The sequence below is a fragment of the Anser cygnoides genome, chromosome 24, assembly GCF_040182565.1.
Source record: "Anser cygnoides isolate HZ-2024a breed goose chromosome 24, Taihu_goose_T2T_genome, whole genome shotgun sequence".
In the NCBI taxonomy this organism is placed as follows: domain Eukaryota; kingdom Metazoa; phylum Chordata; class Aves; order Anseriformes; family Anatidae; genus Anser; species Anser cygnoides.
The window spans coordinates 7,467,491-7,489,415 of record NC_089896.1 but is presented as its reverse complement, the minus strand read 5'-3'; the positions used below and the strand labels follow the sequence as shown (position 1 = coordinate 7,489,415).

Sequence of the window (21,925 nt, the reverse complement as noted above, 5' to 3'; positions counted from 1 at the left end):
CTGGTGCCTCCTGCCTGCTCACTCCTTGCCCGCAGCCCCACAGGTCCCAGGTGCTGCATTCCGCTGGGATGGACCCAGCCCCTGGCCCAGCGCCCCAGGGCCGCTGCCTGGGCTGGCGGCCACAGCCGCAGTTTGGCCAGAGCGGGCGCAGTGAGCGGCCCTGAGCTCCTCAGAACTCAGGCACATGCCCACAGGCTCTGGCCAGCTTTTGACTCTCCTGAAATCCATAAAAAAGACTCCTATAGCCTTCTGCAAGACCAGACTGGGCCCTGACCTGGAGAGCTTGGCAGGCGTTTAGTTCCCAGCAAAGCTTAAATATCTCCCAGGATCTGGCCCTGTCACCACACGAAGGACTTCAGCCCCTTGTCCCTGTTTTCCATGGTCCTGGGCCCCTGCCCTGCGCCCCTCCCCATCTGCCATTGTCGGCGCATGAAAGCTCCGGCACAAAGCCCACACAGCACCCAGCTTCCACACAGCCCAAGCCCCAACCCCTTGGCTCTCACTGCTCACCTCGAGGACCCCAATGACAGAGGAAAAGCAAAGAGCACAGCCCACGACAGTGTCAGATACCAGCACGCTGTCTGCCTGGAGCCCTGGAGGAGCTAAGATGAGAGAAACGCAACCCAAGCCCTGGCCATGAGCGAGCACAGGGATGCCCAGCGAAGGTGGCGGCAGCGGCACTGCAGGGCAAAGCCAGCGCCTCGTGCATCCTGCGGGCTGGGGCAGAGCCCTGCTGCCCCTCAGCAAACAGCTCCATAAGCACAGCCCACAGCAGTCCTTGTAAGGGAAGAAAAGAAAGAAAAAAGGAAAAACCCAGACAAAAGCATACTAAATGAGCGCCCGGCTCCACAGCCCTGGCCAGCGGAATTGCATTTCAAGTCAACCCCCTGACATAGCTGCCTTTTCTTCACAGCTACTGTGAGAGAAGACACCCCAAGGTATAGCTGTTATTTGCAGGAAATTTCCATGCCAAACTGATCCACACTTTACTCACGGCCTCAGTGAGCAATGCAATGGAAAGAGAGAAGGTGGAAAGAAAAAAAACAAACGATGAAGAAGAAGGGCTTCGTTGCAGAACGCTGCCACACACCCCAGTGCTCACTGGGGCACCTGTTGAAAAGGGTTTTGGGGGGCAGAATGGCTTTAGTGCCGGTGCCTGTCCAGGGCCAAGGCTCCCCTTCCAGACACTGCTGGGCTCACCCAGCACAGGGAGGACACAGCGGCAGCTGAAGCACAGAGCAGAGGCACATGCAGCTCAGAGAACTGGTGATGTTAAACTTACCCGACACCTGAAGGCCAGATGGGCGGTATTTTTATACAGGCCACCTACCAAGCACAGGATCCAGAGTGCTGCGGATGCTGGGGCCGCATCTTGCACAGGTTTTTCACCACCGTAGTGACCTCACAGGGAAGGCTGCGCCCACGCGTGGCTGCAGTGGGGTCTGGCCGAGCTGGGCGCCCCACGGCTGCCGCTGGTGAAGGGGTCGGCTGAGCACCGGGGCGGTGCTGTGGGGCAGCTGCAGCATAAACACTCGATTTTAATTTCGCAAATTGAAGGGGGGGGGGGTTGGAGGCACACATCACTGAAGCTTGGATGATTTTGGTTTTGAACATTCAGATATTAAACTGAACAGAGTCTGTGCTAAAAAATAGCCTAAGAAAAATGAAGAACATTTCCTTTGAGAACAAAGCTAACAAAAGTCTCAGCTACACTAAAATTTCATTGTATTCTCTTTCCAGACCAAACTCTAAACCCAGTCTCTCTTTTAATAACAGTGTCGTCTCCAAACTGCCCATCTTAGTAATAATATTTTCACTGCCAAAAGGTTTATAGGTTACACAGGGCATGTGGGATGGAGCCTGCCTTGGGGCAATGCCTACGAACGAGGTCATGGGGCCTTGCCTTTCCCTCGTCCAAGCGTTAGCGAGCTGTGTACAGGCCAGTGGCCAGCATCATTAGGGCACAGTCCTGCCCCTCCAAAACAGCAGGGCCAGGTAGTCGTGTGAGGTGCCCATCACCCTTTGTGCAGCCCCAGACCCCCGAATGTCAAACCCTGCCGAATGCTCCTGCTCTAGCACAGCTTCTGTCTGCATCTGCGGGCGGATAATCCTGCTGCGGGGGCATCCTGCTGCAGCGGATGGGGGCTGCTGGTGTTCTTCTTGAATACTGCCTATTTAGAAGCTAAATGGTAGAAAACATGGAAAATTCATTAGGGCGTCTGGGAAAGTGTTAGGTTACACATCATTCGCTTCTATTTACTCAGTGGGACTTCATGCTTTGGGGGAGATACATATTTATACATGTATTTTATATGTATGGGCTGTTTTTATTAATTTTCTTGTTGTTATTGGGTTTTTTGTTTGTTTTTTTGTTTGTTTTTTTCCTCTCTCTGTTTGGTTCCCAGACAGACACACATGTGAGCCCTTCGCTTCTCACAGGCTCTTCAAACCAAGAGGCAGCTCCTGCCACGCCAGCCCCGCATTCACTCCCTCCCCAAAACAGAGCTGCAGCTGCAGCCCTGCCCATGTGCTGCCCCACTTACACACATGTGCCACCCCCTACTCACCCCCCTGCCAGTACAGTGCTGGTGCTCAGCATCTCTCAGTGGCAACCAGTGCCTTTGCCATCTACTTGGAAAAGTCAGGAGCTGCTAAACCAAGACCGTAAAGGGCAAAATGCAGCCACGCCAGGACCTGCTGGCAGCAAGCCCCGTCTGGCTGCTGCCGCAGTGCTGGCTGGTAGGAGGCTTGGCGAAGATGGGAGCTGGGAGAAAAGCAAGAGGGGGTTGGCTGGGTCACTGCCCAAACTATAAAAATCCAAGAAAAAAACCAATCCCTCATTCCTGATCACTCAGAACTTCTCAAGATTGGTGAAATACAAAAACAACCCCATAAAACTTTGTACTGGGGTCACAAGAGCTGTTTTGTTCAGCTGGAGCCAGGATGTTTCATTTTTCAGGTCCACTAACCCATCTGCTGAGCTGTCTCTCCCCAGTCTTGGTCAGTTCTGAAGCTGCCATCCAGCCCCCACACCCCAACCAGAACTTGTTCACTAAATGCAGTCCTGAATCTGCCCATGTACTGCAGACTCTCTATTTCAAATAAAAACAACAAAAACCCACAACCGTCTGTGTTTTCCTATAAATAGAACTCTAACAACAAATCCCCACTGCTTGGCCATGCCAGGACTCCTGCTTTACCTGATGCCTGCTTGTTCCTGGTTGGGACAGCCCAGACAGCATAGAGGGAAGAAGGAGAAGGCATCACAGTATGTAAAACTGCCCCCATCGTGATGCTCGTGGCTCCCCATCATATCATAGAATGGCTTTGGGTTGGAAGGGACCTTAAAGATCATCTAGTTCCAACCCCCCTGCCATCGGCAGGGACTCCACCCACTAGATCAGGTTGCTCGGGGCCTCATCTAACCTGGCCTTGAACACCTCCAGGGATGGGGCAGCCACAACCTCTCTGGGTGAGAGGAGACAAGGCCAGGGTCTTTCCCAGTGCCTAATTTAAACCCAGGTCCCTGGATCCCCATCAGCCTCCTTGAATCCCTCCCACCCCGCAAGGATGCTGCCAACACAGGGCCGTGTCACTGGGGCACGCATCCCGCTGGCACCCCGAACCCGCAGGCTGGTGCTTGGTGGCTGCACTCAGCAGCCTGCGTAGGAGCAAGCACCGCCTGTGTGGCAGCCGCACAAAGCACAGAAACCACATCTTGAAATTTCCCTGAAGCACATAATGTGCCATTCTGCACGAGAGCTGTAACTTAATCACAGATACTATTTTTTATTTAAGTCATGCAAATAAAATCAACTGTATAACTGTTAATTCCCTGACAGTAGCAGGGTGAGATGCAGGGAAGGTGTTTGCTTGTGCAGAGAGGTTGGGCTGGGCTGGGAGATCAGAAGAGTCTAAATTAAAATGCACTCTTATGCTGCAAATATCTATTCTTGGCTTAGCCTACAGAGTCTGAAAGTGATGGCAGCGACACGGCTCTGGGATGCTGGCTCGCTGCACTGAGTGCCTCCCACCGCCATCAGACACCAGGCAATGAAAGCAGCTCGACTTCAAATGGAGAGCAAGGACTCATTAACCCTGGAGTCGCGTTAGATGGGGCGATACCAGGCTTTAATTAGGACAGCCAAGGTGAGCACAGGCGACGAGGCTGCAGGAGCATGTGCATGTGTGTGTGTGTGTGCACGGCGCCGTTTTGACGCAGCCTCCAGGTGAATGCCCGTGGGCATGCACCTGCCTGCGTGGGCAGGGCGCACACGCGTGACGGGGCATGTCCGCGTGGCGGGGGACGCACGCCCGGCGGCACCCACCACCTCCCGCCACCTCCCGCCAGCCCTGCTCGGGTGCACCCGGCTGCTCAGCTCCTTGCAGGGATGTGCTGCTCCACCAGGGATGCACTGCACCGATAGGGCAGGATCTGGCCTTTGGGAGCTGTCTAGGTGCATCACTTCCCTGCTCCAGCCCAGAGACGCTCAGGTGGAGAGAGGTGGGATCACAGGGCTGCTGCCCCAAGCTCCCACATGCAGCACAGCAATGCCTGTGACCCAGCAAGACAGGAGGAGTGAGAAAATGCCAATGGCCTTTTTGAGCTGGATAAAACAAATCCTGGCTGCGTGCATTCAGTGCTGAGCAGCCAAGGACCAGGTCAGGCTCCCCATCACCACTCACTGCTCCAGCCCTTCTCCAGCTCCCATCCAGCCTCTGGCTCAGCTCCAGGAGGAATATTTCACGCTAGTGCTACCAGGCAGCATATTTCCTTTCCATTCTAGTGACTTGCAAAGACCCCTGGGTCCCTGAGAACACATATATCTAATTCTTTAAGATGGGTGTAAAAGCCCTTGGCAGCACTGGGTTTGGCTGCAGGGAGGGGAGCTGGAGGTGGCACGGAGCAGGGCTGCCTGTAGGGCCACAGGCCCCAGAGCCATCCCCAGGGGCAGCTGCAGCCCCATCCCCGCCTTGGCAGGTTTTGCTGTTTGTCTTTGCAGCCAGTGGGTTTATTACAGCTGGGAACACCCAGGTTTTTTTGCTGTCTGCCATGAAATCGATACAGTAATTTCATTTCTCAGTCATAAATGAAATGAGCTGTAAAGTAAAGTTGGGTGTTTAAGCCAGAATGAAAGAATGAATTGTTCTAATGGGGGACGTTAATGAGGGGATTAAACATGCCTGTGAAACTCAGGGGTCCCAAGGCCACTCCTGTTGTCCCATCGAGCGCTTTTTGGGCTCCCCACGCCCCCCCCTTCATGCCAGCTTGGAGCTGTGTGGTCCAGCCCCCACTGTCCTGCCTGGGTGGGCACCTGCGGCCCCCCCTGCACGCCCCCGGCACAGCAGCGGGGGCCAGTGGTGCTGGTGGGGGGCCAGCACCAGGCATCGGCTGCAGCCCCGCCACATGCACCAGCATCCTCAACACCATGGCACCTCGCTTCAACATGGAGGTAGACAAAGCAAAGGAGAAAAAAGTAGAAATGAGAAGTTTCTTAACAATAGCAACAAAACCTTTCAGCTGACCCAAAGCAATTGGATTTCCACACAGATTTTTTTTTTTGGAGGGGAGAGAGGGCATAAAAACAGAGAGAGCGCGCGCAGAGATTTCCACTCCTACCAGGGCCAGACCATCTCCAACAGGTTAAACACCTTCCCCAGGGTAAGAAAGCCTGGTGCTGGCCAGCCCCTTGGTGCCTGACCCCTCTTGCCAGGCTTGACACTAAGGCCAGCATTTGGTCTTTGTGCTCCTGAAGCAGTCAGAGCAGCCTCGGGACTCGTCCCTGTCTGAGCACACAGAGACACACACCCCCCCACCCCACCACGGTCACCACCCCCCCATACACTTCATCTCCTATTTTTCAGTAAAATACAACTGAGCACTGATCCAGGTGGGGCAAGAGTGCACTTTGATAAGTCCAAAAATATGAGTGCCATATTATCTTTAAACCATTAAAGAAATAACACAGCTAAAGCCCTAGTGGGCAATGAGAAACTTTAGCCAAGTTCCCCAAGCCAGCCCCCTGGTTCAGTTGTATTCCCTTGGAAATCCTTGCAAAGAAAAACACAGGGCATGAAAAATTTGGTTTTCATTAAAACCTCGAATGTGAGGGGTTCTGTAGCTTTCAATGGGGCTTTGATTCCTATAGATGATGGAATGTTTTCAGAACATTTAAAAAATGTTCTCCACCTTTCTATCTTATATCTGCAGAAAACTGCGCTGGCAGATTTTTTACCCCTGCCCATGCAATAGTACTGGTGTGTGTTGAATGCACATGCAAACCTTTATTTACCCTGAGGTTTCATTTAAAAATACAAAGATATTTTCTTGTGGCTTTGGAACCGGAGGAGATACTCTTCCAAGGGGGGAGGGGGGGGGGGGGGGGGGAAGAAATGTGTGGAAAGTACTGGAGGAATTTTCTTAAAGATGTTTTTTTTCTTTTCTTTTCCTTTCCTTTCTTTTTTTTTTTTTTTTTCTTCACTGGGAGAAACCAGGGTGTCTTGGCACTTAAAGACACCTGTGTACCTTGCTGAACACCATCGCCAGAGAGGACAGAGGCATCTCATGGGTTTGGGGTGGCTTTGTGCTTTCACTTGCAGGAAAATAAGAAAAAAAACTTTTTATGCATGTATGATCCACACTTGGCATCTCTGTGCCACGCTGGGCATGCGGCAGCGAGGAGAGGTGAGGGCCCAGCCCTGCATGTGCCGAAATGCAGCACCGCGGAGCAGGCTTGTTCAACCAGCTGGGCTGGCTGGTCGGCGGCCGTTTCACCGGGAGACATGCCGCACTCCCCGCTCTCTATCTCTTTCTTTTCTTCCCCTCCCCTCAGCCAGCTCACCTGCTGCTGTGCATTAAAGCCTCATCTCAATTACAACAGTCATTAGTCACCGCCCAAGGAAGGGCCACCCAGTCTGCGGTGGCGGGCTGCCATCACGGCCGCCGATGGCGCGGGTGCCGGCCCCACGGCACCCACTGCCCCGTGCCCAGGGCCGGCGATGCCGCAGGCAGCTCCGGCGCCTGCCCCGCCAGCCACGGCTGGGCCGAGCCGTGCAACACAGCCCGGGGATCACCTGCAGGGCTCCACGTTTATCAGCGATTCGTCCCAGAGGGATGAGAGGGAGCCAAGCAATTTGAATAAACCCAAACAAACCTCGTGCACATCGCAGAGGAGGCAAGGCGTGCAAAACCCCGAGGACACCTCCACTCCAGCACAGACCCAGCAGCATCGGTCACCAGCCGGGGGTGTCGCTGCCCCCCCACACCCTGCATGGCGGCAGGGCCGGTGTGCGTGTAGCCGATCCAGGGGGCTGCCGATGTCAGCTCCGTGCCCAGCCGCGGGGCTTCTCCTGGGCGGCAGGCAGGGACAGGCCCGCTCTGCCTGCAGGCTGCTGCCAGCAGCAGTGCGGCAGAGGTGGGAGCATCGCAGGGCAGGGGACCCCGACCTCCCCTGGCCGTGCTGGGGCCGAGGGCCCCTGCCCACCTCAGCTCGCTGCCACACTGCTCGGCACCACGCCACCGAGGCCAGGAGGCGGAGGAGAGCGGCGCACGTGTGCCTGCCTGCCACGGCTCACGTAGGCAGGAGGTGCTGCTGACCTCAGCTGCCTCCTCGCTGCAGCAGGAGGATGGCAGTGCCTGTGTGCAGCGCGGGCAGGAGCTGCACAGCCTCACCCTGGGCCCTGGCCCTGCAGCAGAGCTGGCTGCCGAGCCCAGCCTGGTCACAGCTCAGCTACCTCAAAGATCACCGTGGCTGTGCCTCGTTTTAGGACGTGTATGGCTCCATCCCACCCCCACCGCTCTCTGAGAGCTTTCTGTGCCAAGAAGCTACGAGCAACAAGTGGCCAAATAAAAGCTACCCTGCTCCTACCTACCACAAGAAATAAAAACATGATTAATTTTTTTTATATATAATGAACTTTTAATAAATTTTACCCTTGCTCTAGGAGTACAGTTACTGCCTTTGCAGCTGTCACTTCAACGCTGTGCATAAGGAGGTAATAAAACACCCTCTCAGAGCCTTTAAACACTTGATGGCTCCGCGTCCTGCCATACAGCAACAGCAAGGACCCCCGCAGACGGCATGCTAATTAACATGCAGGGATGTGCAGGGTTAATAACCAAAGAGCTTTCACCTCTGCAGCATCCTGCTGGCCCAGGCTACAGCCGTGGAGGAGGCGGATGCTGGTTTTGGCGAGGTCGAGCCCCCAGTGCAGCCTCGGGGCCTGAGACCAAGCCCTCCCGGGCACCGGGGGGGTGGACGCAGCCAGGCCAGCGGGCACCAGGCCCCATCAGTATCTGTGAGCTTGTCAGGTCCCTGGCACAGCTTGGAACAAGCTGAAATTATTCAAGGAAAATGTCAAAGGCCCCTCTATAACCCGGCACGCAGCAGTGTTGATCTGTGCCTTGATGAGCTCTAGCACTTTGCCCAGAAGGAAAAAATGCTTATTAGATTAAAATCCAGCCCCTCTTCATGAATCCTCTCCCTCTTCCCAAACCCAATCATTTTAAAAGGTAGAGGTGAAAAAAAAAAGGGGGGGGGGGGTAGCTTTAAAGAGACTTACCCATTAACAGGAGATACTTTGGCCTTCTGTAACTTTACAAATAAACTTTGCTTTAAAAGTTTGACTTGTGGCACAGTTTTGGCAAATTCAGACCCCTTAAATACACCATTTCCTGCATTCTTGATTGCTATCTGAAGGCTTGTGAAAATATACAGGTGGATTGAAAAACTTTAACTGTTTACTCCCCACCCTCACCCTCTGATTTGGAAAGATGCTGTTGTTGCATGGAGCTCAGCCCTGCTCGGGACAGGGCCAGCACTTCTGGCTGGTGACCGAATCTCCACCATAGCACCGGGTCACTGCATCCAGCACTCGTGGTGCAACAAGGGGAGATGCTTGGGACAGGCGTAGGGTAAAAGAACTGGGGCCAAAGCAAAGGCCTGGAAATCAGGATCAGTCCCAGCTGCCCTCTGCCTGTCTGTCTGTGCTGCCAAAAGCCTGAGGACAGGAGGGACAGACAGGCTGCAACGTCCTGTGCCACTGAATGCCAGGCTTGATTTGCCTTTCCATGAAATGGCCTCTCACCACAGCCAGTTCAAAGAATGCCTGCAGAAGCCCTGAGAGGTTCTCACTGCACAATTGTAAAGGAATTTTTATTCTTGGTTTAAAAAAGAAGAAGAAGCATAAACATAGTAATTTATGGGATGCTGGGCTTGCATCCACGAGCACTGGTCCCGGCAGTCCTGGGGTGCAGTGGCACCCACAGGGGCGAACTCCCCCCGGAGCCACCTGGCCCTTCCCCATGGGGTAGAGCAGCCGGGACGTGTGCCAGCCCCAAAGCCCACCATGTCCCCAGCAGCCCCTGTGCGGAGGAGCAAACCACCTGCATGGAGCACCAACCAACCCGTCTTGCTCCCTGTTAGAAGCTCATTTTTAAGACAGTTCCCTGACCCTTTGGCCGTGACCAGCCACCCAGCAGGGCTTTACTCAGCAAGGAATAGCCTGCCTTTCTCCTTCCAGCATCAGCATCATTGTGGGAGAGTGAAGCTTGGACCTAATCCTATTAGTTCCTAGTTATTTCCTCTCCATCCACTGCTCGAGCATTAACAGGGCTCTTCCAAAACCACTGGGGCTATTGGCATCAGCTCTCCTCCTCGCTTGGCCGTGACTGAGGGGTGCAGAGGCGAGGGGGCTGCCTTAGCGGGGGGCCCAGCCCACCCAAGGGTGCCCAGGGATGGAGCGGGGCTGGGGTGAGCGGTGCTTTTTAGAAAAGGGCGCCGTGCTGCTCATGTGGTTGTCCTGGCATGTTTCACCAGCACCGTCTGGCTTCTAAAGGAAACAAACCCCTGCAAATACAGCGAGCACTGAGATTTCAATCATAAAAAAAAAAAAAAAAAAGAATCAAGGAAGCCTTTCCCCCACCCCCGCCCTCTCCTGGACAAACAGCGTTTCTCAGCCCACATTCAATACCTAATTTCTTTCTGCCACATCAAGATACTATGGATCTGAATCAGCTGTTTTTACAAGAGAGGATTTTTTTTTTTCTCTTTTGCATTTGCCAACAAAAGTATTAATAGTTTCAGCTCTGGAGATGAAAAACAAGGGGCTGGAGAAAGGGCAGCCAAACTCCCAGGTGTGGAGCTGTGGGGAATCTGCGTGCTGCCCAGAGCTGGTGCTTTGGAGGGGGCAAGGAGAAGCCAGGAGCTGCAAGTCCAGGTTAATTTCCACCAAAACAGAGAATGAACACCAGCGATTTTGCTGGCCCCAGGCAGCCTGCATAAGGCCAGGGAGTATTCCTGTGCAGCTCCCCAAGCTCATCTGTAAAGTAAAACAAACAGGGGCTCAAATAAAATAATAATAAAAAATCTGAATTGAAAATGCCAGCCAAGGCCTTTTATATAAAGGGGACCCCGGGAGCTGCAAATACGCAGATCCTCTGGTTTTCTCTGTTCTGCATCTCCTTACCCAGGCTGGGGGCTGCCGTGAGCCGCCCCCACCCCAAAGCGGCCGTGGGGCCAAGGCAGGGCTGCAGCAGGGGCAGGACCTGGCTCTGGTTCTGCACAGCTTGGAGGAGCCTTTCCCTCACGGGCATGCAAAGGAGCGAGGTACTGAGTGGGCCTTTCCCTCTTACCTGCTCAGGCTGCAGGGTTGCCTAACGACAAACTATTTGCTGCACAGCAGCCTGACTCCAGCAGACGGAACGAAGGTCCTTGTCAGCCTCATGCTGGCACGAGGAGTTGTGCAAGAATTAAAACTCACTCCTGATCCCACCCACTGCTGCTGGACAGAAACCAGAGCCTTTCCCCTCATTCAAGTCTCTCATTTCCAGTGTGCCAGGCCGGTCCATTCTTTCCTCCCAGGCGCATCATGCCATTGCTGGTGGCATGCCTTTGCTCCACTCAGCAGCAGCAGGTTAGGGCCGTCAGCTGGCAGAGTTTGATGGCAGTTTTGCAGTTGAGTGGCTTGCAAAAGCTGAGTTTGCTTTCCATGGCACACATGGGAATTTATTCGTGAAGGAGCTGTCCTTGGGGACTACATCACGGAACCAGCGTGTTGGACAAGGACCTGCCCAAGGAGCCCCCGTCCGGAGCAGGCGAGGTGCTGGTTGCTGGGCTCTGCCTCTCCCTCCCACTTGGGCAAACATCGCCAGGGTCTGCTGCACGCCTGCGAGCACGGTACAATAAGGTTTAAGTTGCCAAAACCGCAAGGGAAATAAGCATCTGTTTAAAAAAAAGAAAAGGGAGGAAAAAAAAAAAAAAGTCGTCACAACACTGATGCTTTGGTCTGGGATTTTTGAGCTGGGGCAAATCCGAGCCAGCGTTGTCCCTGTACCAGAAACAAACCTTGGGTCTAGCCCAAGCAAAAGGAGGAAATTCCAGTCCCTTTCATTCTGTTTAGCACTGTAGAAAGATGCTGAAGGTGCCCAGAAATACATATTTCAGAAACACGCTTCGCAGTGGCTCAGACCCACAGGAATAACGCTTCTGCGCAAGAAGCGTTTGGGCTGGGCACTGCTTCTGCAGCTTTTTTCCTGCATGCATGGGCTGTAACCTTGGCCTTCCATAAAAACGGGGGCAGGAATGCTGGCAGCACCTCGGCAGCTGCAAGCTGCTGTGGCGTGGATGTTGCCAGTGGGGCCAGCACAGCCTTCCCAGAGCAGCAAGTGCTTCGCACAAGGGCAGGCACCAGCCCAGCAGCAGGAGGGGCCCGGGGACGTGGTGGCTTCATGGGTCCCTTTGTGCAGCTGCGGGGCCACCAGCCTCACAGAGAAGCCCTTCCCTGGCGTGCTGCAGCCAGGACAGCTGGTGAGGGAGGGATCGCTAACCTCTGCGGGGCCTGCTGGCTCCCTGGGGAGGAAGGAGCATTCTCCGCTCCTGCCTCAGCCTACGCTCGCACGAGGCTGCCTTTGCTTTGCAGAGGCCAGATGGGACCGTGCTGTCAGCCCGCTGGGTATGCAGCCAGTTTCATGGCTTTGGCTTGGAGGAAGCCCACAGAGAGCTGCTGCTGAACAGAGCTCTGCAGGACCCTCCTGCTGGCAGAGCAGTGTCTGCAACATGCTGGAGCTGCATGGGTCCCTTCCGAGCAAGACAGCACGGCTGGGCCTGGGCTCTTCCTTCTGGGGAGTGAAACTAGCTCCACTGAATGAGGCAGACAGCAGCTCCAAGCTGCTGTGAATACCCACATCTAGTGAAAATTACTGGAAATTAAGGAGTTCACCATCACATGGCTCATCCCTCCCAATTCACCGGAATGCCCCATGCTTTGAGCACTTTTACTGACTCCCGGGTACAGGTTCAATCCAAGCCACTGATGCAAACACCCTGCGTCAGCAGCCTCGTCCAGCAAGTTAGCATGGAAAAATATAATGCCCGTGGAAGCACTCATACAAAATTAACAAGTACTCCTGCTGCTGCTCATCACACTGAAGCACCCCAAAGGCACCAGTTCCCAGCACAGCGATTACCTGCTCCAGAGCCTTCCTCGGCTGCAGGATGATCTCTAGACCCTCATGAGACCCACAGGAAGGAAGATGAGAGCTCACCAAAAGCCCAACTCAGCTGTAGTGCTGCCCAGACCAAAGTGAACCCTGGAGACGAGCTGGAGAATCGGAGACCCTGGCACTGCTCCTGCATGGCACCGCCAGTCCCTGTCCCACATCCCCTCGGCCCCAGGTGGGTGGGAAGCAGAGCCCTTGTCTCCCACAGGATTCCCCTGGCCTTGCCGGCCCAAGAGGGAGCTGCGTGGGCATCCCAGGGGTGGCTCGGCTGCCCTCACTGCCATGTGGTGGAAACATGGCCAGGACATGCCCATGGGCGGCGGGATGGTGATGGGAGCCCGGACAAGCTGTGGGCCCTGCCCTCTGGCATTCTGAAGACGGGGATGAGGAGCCCACCCTGAGCATTGTCACCCTTAGACACACAACCCCACGAGGGACCGGGACACAGGGTGGGGAGGGGCATGCTTTCTTGCCCTGCTCCAGTGCAGTGGGGGCAATTAACAGGTGCCTAATGAGGCCCCTGTCTCACCCCTATTTCCCCAAGCAGGGCCCAAAAGCACCTGGGCATCAGGGGCCAGAGAAAGTCATACAGCTCTGCAGCTCTGCCTCGGCTGCATCCTGCCTGACGCCGGCGGCAGGCTCCGCACTCCCAGCCGCTGCCAGAGCTGGGGCCAGGGCCAGTGCCTCGAGGCTGAGAGGAGCTGGGGCTCCCTGCGGTGCAGGGCTCACACCCCCTGGCCCAGGGCAGATGCCGGCCCCGCGCTGAGCAGCGAGAGGCAGCGCAGCACAGATGAAAGCAAAGGGGAGTGTTTTGGAGCGATGGACAATACCGGGGAGAGGATAAGCAGATGTGAGCCTGCCCCAGATCAGCCTCGTCAAGGCTGGGGTGAGGTTGGGGAAGGTGTGAGCCCAGATCCAAGCTCTGCCCCAGATTTATGGAATGACCTCAGGCAACTGCTTTCATCTCGCTGTCTCTGTAAAACTGGGTTAAACGCTCCCCTCTTTCCTCCTTGTTTGTTTAGACTGTGAGCCTGCCAGAGCGAGGGCTGCCTCCCTGGTCCTCCCATGGCCAGCACCGAGGCCGAGCTGCTCCAGATCCTGTTTGACCTGAGAGCCAGCAGGCTCAGGCATCCCAGCTCAGTGCATCCACTCATTGCACATCTCTGGGAATATCCCAGAAACCCAGCGTTGCCTCTAGAAGTCAGTAGAAACACAAAGTAGATTCTAGCCCTGGAGTTACAAAACCTGGAATGAAATAAGGGCATAAAAATGGTGCTCCTTTTCTCCTTTGGTAGTCATCAGCCCCTCCTTACTCCATCTCCAAGGGAAAGCAGAGGAAGAAAAGTCACAGAGCCCCTCCGTCCATGTCGGAGAGCTGGGACAAGGAGCCGAGGGCAGGAGCTGTTCCCTTTGCGGCCCAGACCCCAGGGGCCATGTCGATGCTTTTATTGCACATGCCATGCCTTGTCTACCCTGTCCCCCAGCACAGGGATGGGGCGGGATGGAGACAGGATGGGGCGGGAGGAGAGCCACCGCATTGCTCACCGCCCTCCCCAGGTGCTCTGCTGGGGTTTGCCAGGACAAGACAAAAGCACGCCCACCTCGACGGGTGCTTCACTGCAGACTGGGGAGAGGACCCGGGTTATTAACGCAAGTACTCAAGGGGAGAGAGGAGGAAAAAAGGAACCCGAACCAAAACCACACCATACTTGTTTATGGGAATGGTTTACACTGACCACAGGAAATACTGCACATGTCCAGGCAACCCTCCTGGCCAACCTCCTCAGAGCCATTACCTCGGCGCAGGCAGGCAGAGCTTGGGCAGGAGCTGCTGGGGTCAGAGCCCGGCCCGCAGCCGAGGAGGCAGTGCCATGTCTATCCTCGAGGACACCCGGGGCAGTGCTGGGTGCACGGACAGGAAGGGGGATGCACAGATACACCTGGGCACAGAGCATTCCCTTTTCTCCTCCTCTCTCTGAAAAAAGCAGTACCAGAGCTTTCAGAGGTCACCTCTGTGTGCAACAACATTTATCAGGACTTCTGCTTGGAGAGGCTCCTACCTGCTCCAAGTGCCACTGTTTCAGAGCACAACAGCATGGTTCACGTCCCTCTGCGGGGGCAGCCCTGCATGCAGGCCCGGTGTGGTCCCAAGCTCCCCGCCAGCCAGCCCGGCTGCCGCCGTCAGCCACGCAGCCCCGACCAGCGCCGCCGCCGTGCCGAGCCAGCAGACCCGGGCGCTCTGACTCACGGCGCGGAGCCGTCCCCGGCCCGCAGAGAAAGTCGGAGGCGAGAGCTGCGGCCGGCGATGGGGGAGCAGAGGCCAAGCTCCCCAGGCAAATGTCCCGTCTTGGAGCAGCACGAGCTGATTGTGCAATAACACCCCTGTGTGAGCGGGGCTTTGAAATGCAAAGGCAGAAAGATCTGTTACGTTCATGTAGTGCTGTTGTGGTCTAAGTCAAACAAAGTACACAATATAAATTGGCTGCAATTGCTAATCAGCAGGCAGATTCAGACCAAGAGGCATCTCGCATGTAAATCATATTTACCACTAATTAAATGCACAAAGAAGTTTTTTCCAGGCATTCAAGGTTGCTTCTGCAGAGTTTGAACACCCACACATGCACACACCCATCGCCTCTGCAAAACGACAACTTTTTTGCGCACAAAGCAGTTCATTTCCATGCGCGTGGATTAGGCAAGCACTTGCCGAGATGCCATTCCCATGTTCCCATCCCTGCTCCTGTAAAGGTGCATGGGCTGAGCAGCAGCAGCACCCAGACCCACCGAGAGTTTATCGCTCCCCAGGCACCCAGGTGGCGCCCAGGGTTCAGCCTCATGTCCACCTCAGGGCATTTACATGGCAACAGGACCATTTCAGCCCATTTCCAAGTTCAATAGAGATGGGAGAGGTCTCAAGCTGCTACAGGGTCTGTGAAAACATCTGGTTTGATGGGGAGAGGCCTAAGAGGTTCCATCTCCCCAGGGAAAAACCCAGTCCCTGGTCCACCTTTCCAGGGAAAATCCCAATCCCTGAGGTCCAGCCGCTTGTTCCAGCTGATCTGCTAGCCACTTGACACATGTACCATCAGGCACTCACACCAACAGCCACAGGAGAAAGTCATGTGTCATGTCAGTGTAGATATGCTACATGAGCAAGGCAGAGGTAGCTCAGCACCCAATATATTGGGTATCAGCTGAATGCCAAGGCAGGTGCTGGAGAGGCATTAGGAAAATGCAGCCTTTTTCTCTCTGACCAGTTTTGGGGCTGCCATGAGATGACATAGGCAAGGGGCTGCTACACTCCCCCTCTTAGGTGTTTACACCCGAGGGATGTGCGCGCTTGCCCTGTCCGGCCGACATCCCAGCCCCTGTGTGTGAGCAGCAGGCAGCATCACAGGCCATGCTCTGCGGCCACAAAGCTGCACACCAGTCAGGAGCCTGGCTGCAAGCTAATGAGATAATTTGGCAGAGGAAAGCTTGGGGTCAACAAAAAATTGGGTGGTGTGCTGTCATGCACTAGGGTTTGTGAAGCAGCCAGCCTGCAGGACAGAGCAGCAAGTGTAGCCTTTAATGGGTGATGAATATAAATCATCTACTAAACATACCTGAAACTACGGTGACTTCAGAACAAGGAGGAGGTGATGACAGTGAAACCGAACTGGCCTTTTCCTCGATCTCCTCCTGGAGCAGCTTTACCAGCAGAGACCTGCTCCGCAGCTCAGCTGAACGCAGGCTCCATGGGCAGGGCAGCAAGGTCGGCCTAGGAGGAAACGCAGAGCGGCAGCACACAGGGATGTCGCATGCTGCAGTCCCTGGCCACATGTGCAGTGCATGAACCCCAGCTTCCCCATCTGCACTGAGCAGCATGGCCAAGCACACCCCAAAATCCTGATGCCTCTACCCAGGAGCCGCAGCACAAGGTGCTCCAGGAGCAGGGGGCTCCATTGCTTTGAGGAGCAGGGTCACTCACGAGCATCATCTGCGTTTGCAAACAAGGCTTTAATCTGCACTACCCGGCACGCCTGTGAGCAATCATCATGCTGCAAGGATGTCGGCATGCACCGGCCCTCGCACAGGACACATTTGGATCGCATTATACTGGGGGTGTCAGCAGAAGGCATGGTGGTGAATGCTTCAAGGCCCAGAGCGTGGACAGAAAGACATTCCAGCTGCTTTCTGACACAGCAGAGACCCATGTACGTGTCACGTGCAATTAGAGGAATGATCAAATATATGTCAAGGCACTGGGAATTAAACTCCTAATTCAGCACAGCACTAGTCCCTGAGAGGATCAGGCAGCAAGTCTGCAAACCCACAGAAAGAAGAGCTTTCCATGTGGTGCAGCGTTAGGCAGCAAAAGCAGCTGTCAGGGCTGAGGATGGGAGGGTTCAGGAAGCGTGGAGCTACTGGCTGGGATGGGCTGCAGGCAGCGGCTGGCAGCTGCTTGTCCGCGACAGTGGGAGAGGTGCAGCAAGCAAAGGCTCGAGCTGGCCCTGCTGTTCCTCTGCTCTGGCCCCTCGTGGAGCAGAGCCACACAGACGGCACCGAGATCTGTCTGTGCTGAGCACACAGGCTGCCCCAGCGCGGAACCCCACCAGCACCTTTCCCCCACAGGGGCAGCAGAGGCACGATGCCACCAGCTGCAAGCCAGCCCCTTGCCCTGCCGCCTCCTCCCCGCAGCCACAGCATGCCCAGGCCCCGGGTGCAAACCTCCGCTCGGACGGGCAGCCTCGCTCCGTCCTCCCATACGCAGCGCCTGCATCCAGGGCCGCCCAGGCGTGAGCGGCCTCGCCAGAAGGGCGCATTTCTGAAGGCAGGCTGTGAGGGGGGGCAGAGGGAAACAGCCCTTGCGCAAGAAGGCAGGCGCTGCTGCGAGCTCGGCGGGACGGCTCCGGGGAGTAATTCCACCCCACGGTGATGGAGAGGGGCGGGGGGACAACGTGGCGTTTAGCAGCCGGTTTTCAAAGCCCACTCCACCCAAGGGAAATGCAGGGGACGTTCAGACGGCAGACAGCGACGGAGGGCCATGTTTCACAACTGCAAATGGCTCGTGCCCCCCACCACCCACGTTTGGGGCGTGTTTGAAATCTAGATGTCGACTTTGTATCTCCTGCTCATCTCCAGTTGAAACATTCCTTCTTGTTTACTGGTCCTCTCCCAGTCACAGGATCCCAGTTGAGCGAAGGAGCCTTCATTTCCTAGGGACATCTTGCATTCATTAGGACATGTTGTTATTGACTTACAAGGCTGCTAATTCTCAAGGTCCAATTTAGCCCTCAAAACCACTAACATGTGTGCTGGGGAGTTGCTACATTGCTGTGACCAGCCAAGTGCTGTTCGCCAACAAAGCAAAGCCGGGCACAAAGGAAGCCTCCATTTAAAGCCATCTCCTCCATCTCCTGGCGCGGCAGAGGTTTGGCTCCTCTCCTCTGGTGCTCAGGATCTTCAGCCCTGTGCGTTGTGTGGCAACGGCTCTGCTGGGACTTGGTGGGTGACAAGGCTGGCAGATGACCTCGAGCATCTGACCGCTGCAAATGGGAACGGATGTCAGGAGGGGGCAGCCGTGGTGCCAGGAACGCCAGCAGGGCCCCACTGGGGCCACCAGGACACCTGGCCCCCAGCACACTGTGGAAACGCACGCAGGCTCCTGCCCGAGGAGCAGAGCGGGAGCCTTGGGGCTGGGGGAGCGCAGGCTCCTGGGGCTGGTGCCCGGCAGGCTCTGCACCAAGAGGCAGCGCAGCCAGGCGCCTGCTTCGGGGTGAATTCAAGTGGTTTAAGAAGTTGCCTCAGCCGCAGATGAACTGTGGCAACTGACCACGGGCTCCTTGTCTGGTCCCGGCATTAAGTAAAACAGGCTTGCTTAACTCCCCATCTCAGGGTACTTCTCCCTACCTGTGCTACCCAGGTAGCCAACAGGGAGGGGCAGGTTCATAAATTGCCTCCTAGCAGCCCCACTGACTATATATAGTGAGCCCAAGCTCTTAACTTGAGCCCCTCAGGGCACTGACTCACCAACATAGGTGGATTAAAGTTGGGTGGCTGAAGCAATTACAGCCCCCAGCTGCCAGCCCCACCCCAGCTGGGAAGCTGCAGCCCCCACAGCGGCGATGGCTGAACCACACTTGAAGCAATGCCTGAACCACCGTGTTTACAGGCTGGTGAATGAAAGCAGCGCTGGGGTGCTCCAGCGAGCCGGCCCACAGCCACCACAGGCTCCACGGCGCGATGGCGGCTGATTGCGCCCGGTGGGGTGCGCAGCCCGGGGCCTCCGCTGTGGGTTCCGCAGCAGCCGGCACAGGGGGCAGCAGGGACGCAGTCGATGCACCTGTGGAAGAAGCTGCTCTTGGAAAAGTCCTCTTGACTTTTGCTGACCAATGAGAAGCTAAGACCGTGGACAAAGCCAAAGGAAAAAGAAGGAGACTGAACATACGGCCCCCAGTCCATCGCTGAGCTGGTACCAACTCCATCGCTTCCTTTCCCCAGAAAAGGGGAGGTTTGGAAGCACCACAAGGCAGGACAAGACGCCCCTTCCCTGGGCATACAGAGCTTGGCACGGGACCAGGAGCTGAGGCCACCAGCACAGGGATACCTGAGAAAGGCACTTGCTGATGGCTCATTCATTGCTCCAAGGTTGAGGTGCTATAGAGGTCTCTTCTGGATGAGGGGGTCTGGGAACAGAGTTCCCCCCCCCAGAAATCCACCCTGCAAAGCCCGCTTTGGGCACCAGCTGGCTGCATCTCCTGGGACCGTGCCTGGTGCCAGGCCGACGGCAGCCAGGCCCCGGGCATCTCGCCAGCACTGCCCACAGGCTGGGCCTGACAGGCCGCCTTCCCCAGCTGGGCCTGTCCCAGTACACACCGGTCAAGCAAAGCCCATGCACTTATTGCTGCCTTCCCAGGCAGCTCCTTGAACAGAGCAGAGGCGACAGCAGCCAGGAATTGCATTAGCCCCCTGAGGTGTTTACACAACGCACAGAAGCAGGAAAGCTTCTGGCCATATAAATATCTTCACACACACAGGAGCTGCTCGAGTCACTCACGCAGAGGGATAGCAGCCCAGTTAAGCACAGGGGCCCAAACCGCCAGAAAGATTCACAGGTTTGCAACATAAGGTCCAGAGGCAATGCAAACTGCTGCTGTGGTGGGAAGAGAGAGGGCTGGAAGGGAGCAGAGGTGGCCAAAGCTGTCAAAGGCAAGTGACAGAATCCTGAAATCATTAAGGTTGGAAAAGACCTGCAAGATCGTCTGGTCCCGTCATCCCCCTACCACCAGTATCACCCATGTCCCTAAGTACCACCTCCAACCTTTCCTTAAACACCCCCAGGGACGGTGATATTGTTAACACCCAGCAGGCTGACATGTCTCCAGGGCATGGTGCAGAACCAGGAGGTGCTCCAGGCCCAGGAGAGGTCAAGGTGTCTTCACATGCTGCTATACCCAAGCTAATCCACCCTAGCTGCAGGTGAGGCGCCACGCTGATGCAACTCCGTCACCCGCAGGCTTGGCAAGTACTGCTTCGGGCAGCACGTCCTTGGGCAGCAAAGCGAGCAGGACCACCTTGCTTCAGACACGCTGTGCCTGGGAAGGCACTCCCTGGACAGCATGGCCAATGGAAATCACTGGGGTGCTGTGTTCCCTTTGGAAATCAGACACTGCGAGGACTTTGGGAAGGGACTAGACTGTCTTTGAGAGCCCACTGCAAGGACCAAGTCCTGGGAAACCCGGCCTTGGGCTCCTTTGAAAAATTGATTCTCAGGTCATGGTTGAAGGACTTGAATTCATTACCATACATTTAAAAAATGCAGATGAAGAAGAGCCTGGGACCGATACACCTTGCTACAGGCAGGCATAAGGCAACCTAATAATTAAAGGCTTCAAGTATTTCTTCCCAGGTTCAAGTCATCACTTAACTGCCCGTCAGACGACTTTGTCCTCAGAGGAAGCTGGCCCTGGCCACTGCTCTTGGAGTGGCTGTTCAACATAAAAGTGATATCAGACAAAACCAGTGAAGCACCTGCCGATTAATGCTGGCATGAGACATGCCATCACAGGGCTGGTGACCTTAAAGGTCACCTAAAGAAGTCATCCATGTTAAATAATCAGGAAAGTCTTTGTTGGCACTAAAAATCTGCCTCTATCATTGGATAAGCAACCCCAAAAGTTTTCAGCAAGCAACACATGTTGCCAAACACAGAAGCCCTACTGCACACAGAGGCTGGGCTGCTCCCAAAACGCTGTGCATCCTCAGAGAGCCCTGAGCCTGGAGATGGCCTCCCAACACGCAGCCGTGAACAGCACCAAACCGTGCAAGGCCTTAAAACAAGAGCTGAAAAATTCAAGCAGATCATTTCCTCCTGGACATATTTGGGAATGTATTTATTTTATATCTTGTGAAAAAATTCCAGGATGTAAGTGAGAAGCCAAGAATGAAGGGGAAAAAAAAAAAAGGAGGGGAGGGGGGAAAGAAAGAAAACAAATTTGAACTGGGAATGTTTTACGTGCAGTATTAAATCTCCAGCACACAATGAATCACGCAGTTCTTGGTCTAACAAGAAGGACTCCAGAAAGTCTGTAGTATGAAGGAGTCACTGGAGACTCTAAGAAATATGACAAGCTCAGTCCAAAGTGCACAAAAGAAGTGTTTTTTGTGTGTGTGTGTGTGTGTTTTTAAATAGAGTAAGAAAGAAAGAAAAGAAAAAATTAATGGTAAGAAAAATTCTCTGAAATTACAGTCCTACAACAGCTCCATTTGTATAATCCTTCTCATACCCAGAAGCACTACAAAACTGTAGTGCTCAACGAGACTAGAAATAGATGACAATGCAACAAGGACAATATGTATTTGAACTTTTGTTCAGATCTCAAACGTGTGTTTATGGTGGGACAAGCACATAGGTGAGTGAATGTGCCCACAAGCAAGTATGTGCATACAAATCACAGAGAAACAGTGCTGGAGCCCAGGGAGCCGCCGAACCTGTTCCCTCGCCCAAGGCGCACTCATGTTTACATAGACAAACATCTGTCTGAGTGCTTTAACACGTCCTTCACCCCCAGTGGTGGCGGCTCCCCAGCCTGCTGAGACAACTCAGGCCTCTGCTGCAAAGCCAGGGATGCTGGGAAAGTCCGCACCTTGTGTCCTCTCTTCTGGACGTCAGTTCCCCTCCGCAGCTCCTGTTTGCACAGGGGGGATTTGTGCTTCTTCCCGCTACTCGTTTCTCTAGACGACACACCATGTCCCTTCGTGTATCCTGCTTGAGGCTCCCAATGTCTGCCTCCTCTCTGTGAAATTCCAGAAATAGCCACTTACCTTTGAGGTTTGACCTTACAGCCTCCAGCCCTGACTTCTCGGCTGGGGCAGACGTGCACAGGACAGCACAGCAACCAAAGCGGTGCAGAACCACCCAGAAAAAACCCTGGGGAAAGCTTC

General features: G+C 55.0%; 1 long non-coding RNA gene across 2 annotated transcripts; it reads right to left on the bottom strand.

Annotated features, from left to right (window-relative positions):
- Window positions 1-3: 3 nt before the first annotated feature.
- LOC106037871 (uncharacterized) lies at window positions 4-20,343 on the bottom strand. Of its 2 annotated transcripts, none has more exons than XR_010826527.1 (3): window positions 17,210-20,343; window positions 16,105-16,259; window positions 4-1,517 (listed from the first exon to the last, which is right to left on the bottom strand). It is a non-coding gene; the product is annotated as an uncharacterized lncRNA (long non-coding RNA). The 2 variants fall into 2 exon arrangements; XR_007158662.2 differs by lacking the exon at window positions 4-1,517 and adding an exon at window positions 7,615-11,222 and having other exon boundaries at window positions 17,210-20,342.
- Between the last annotated feature and the right edge of the window lie 1,582 nt (window positions 20,344-21,925).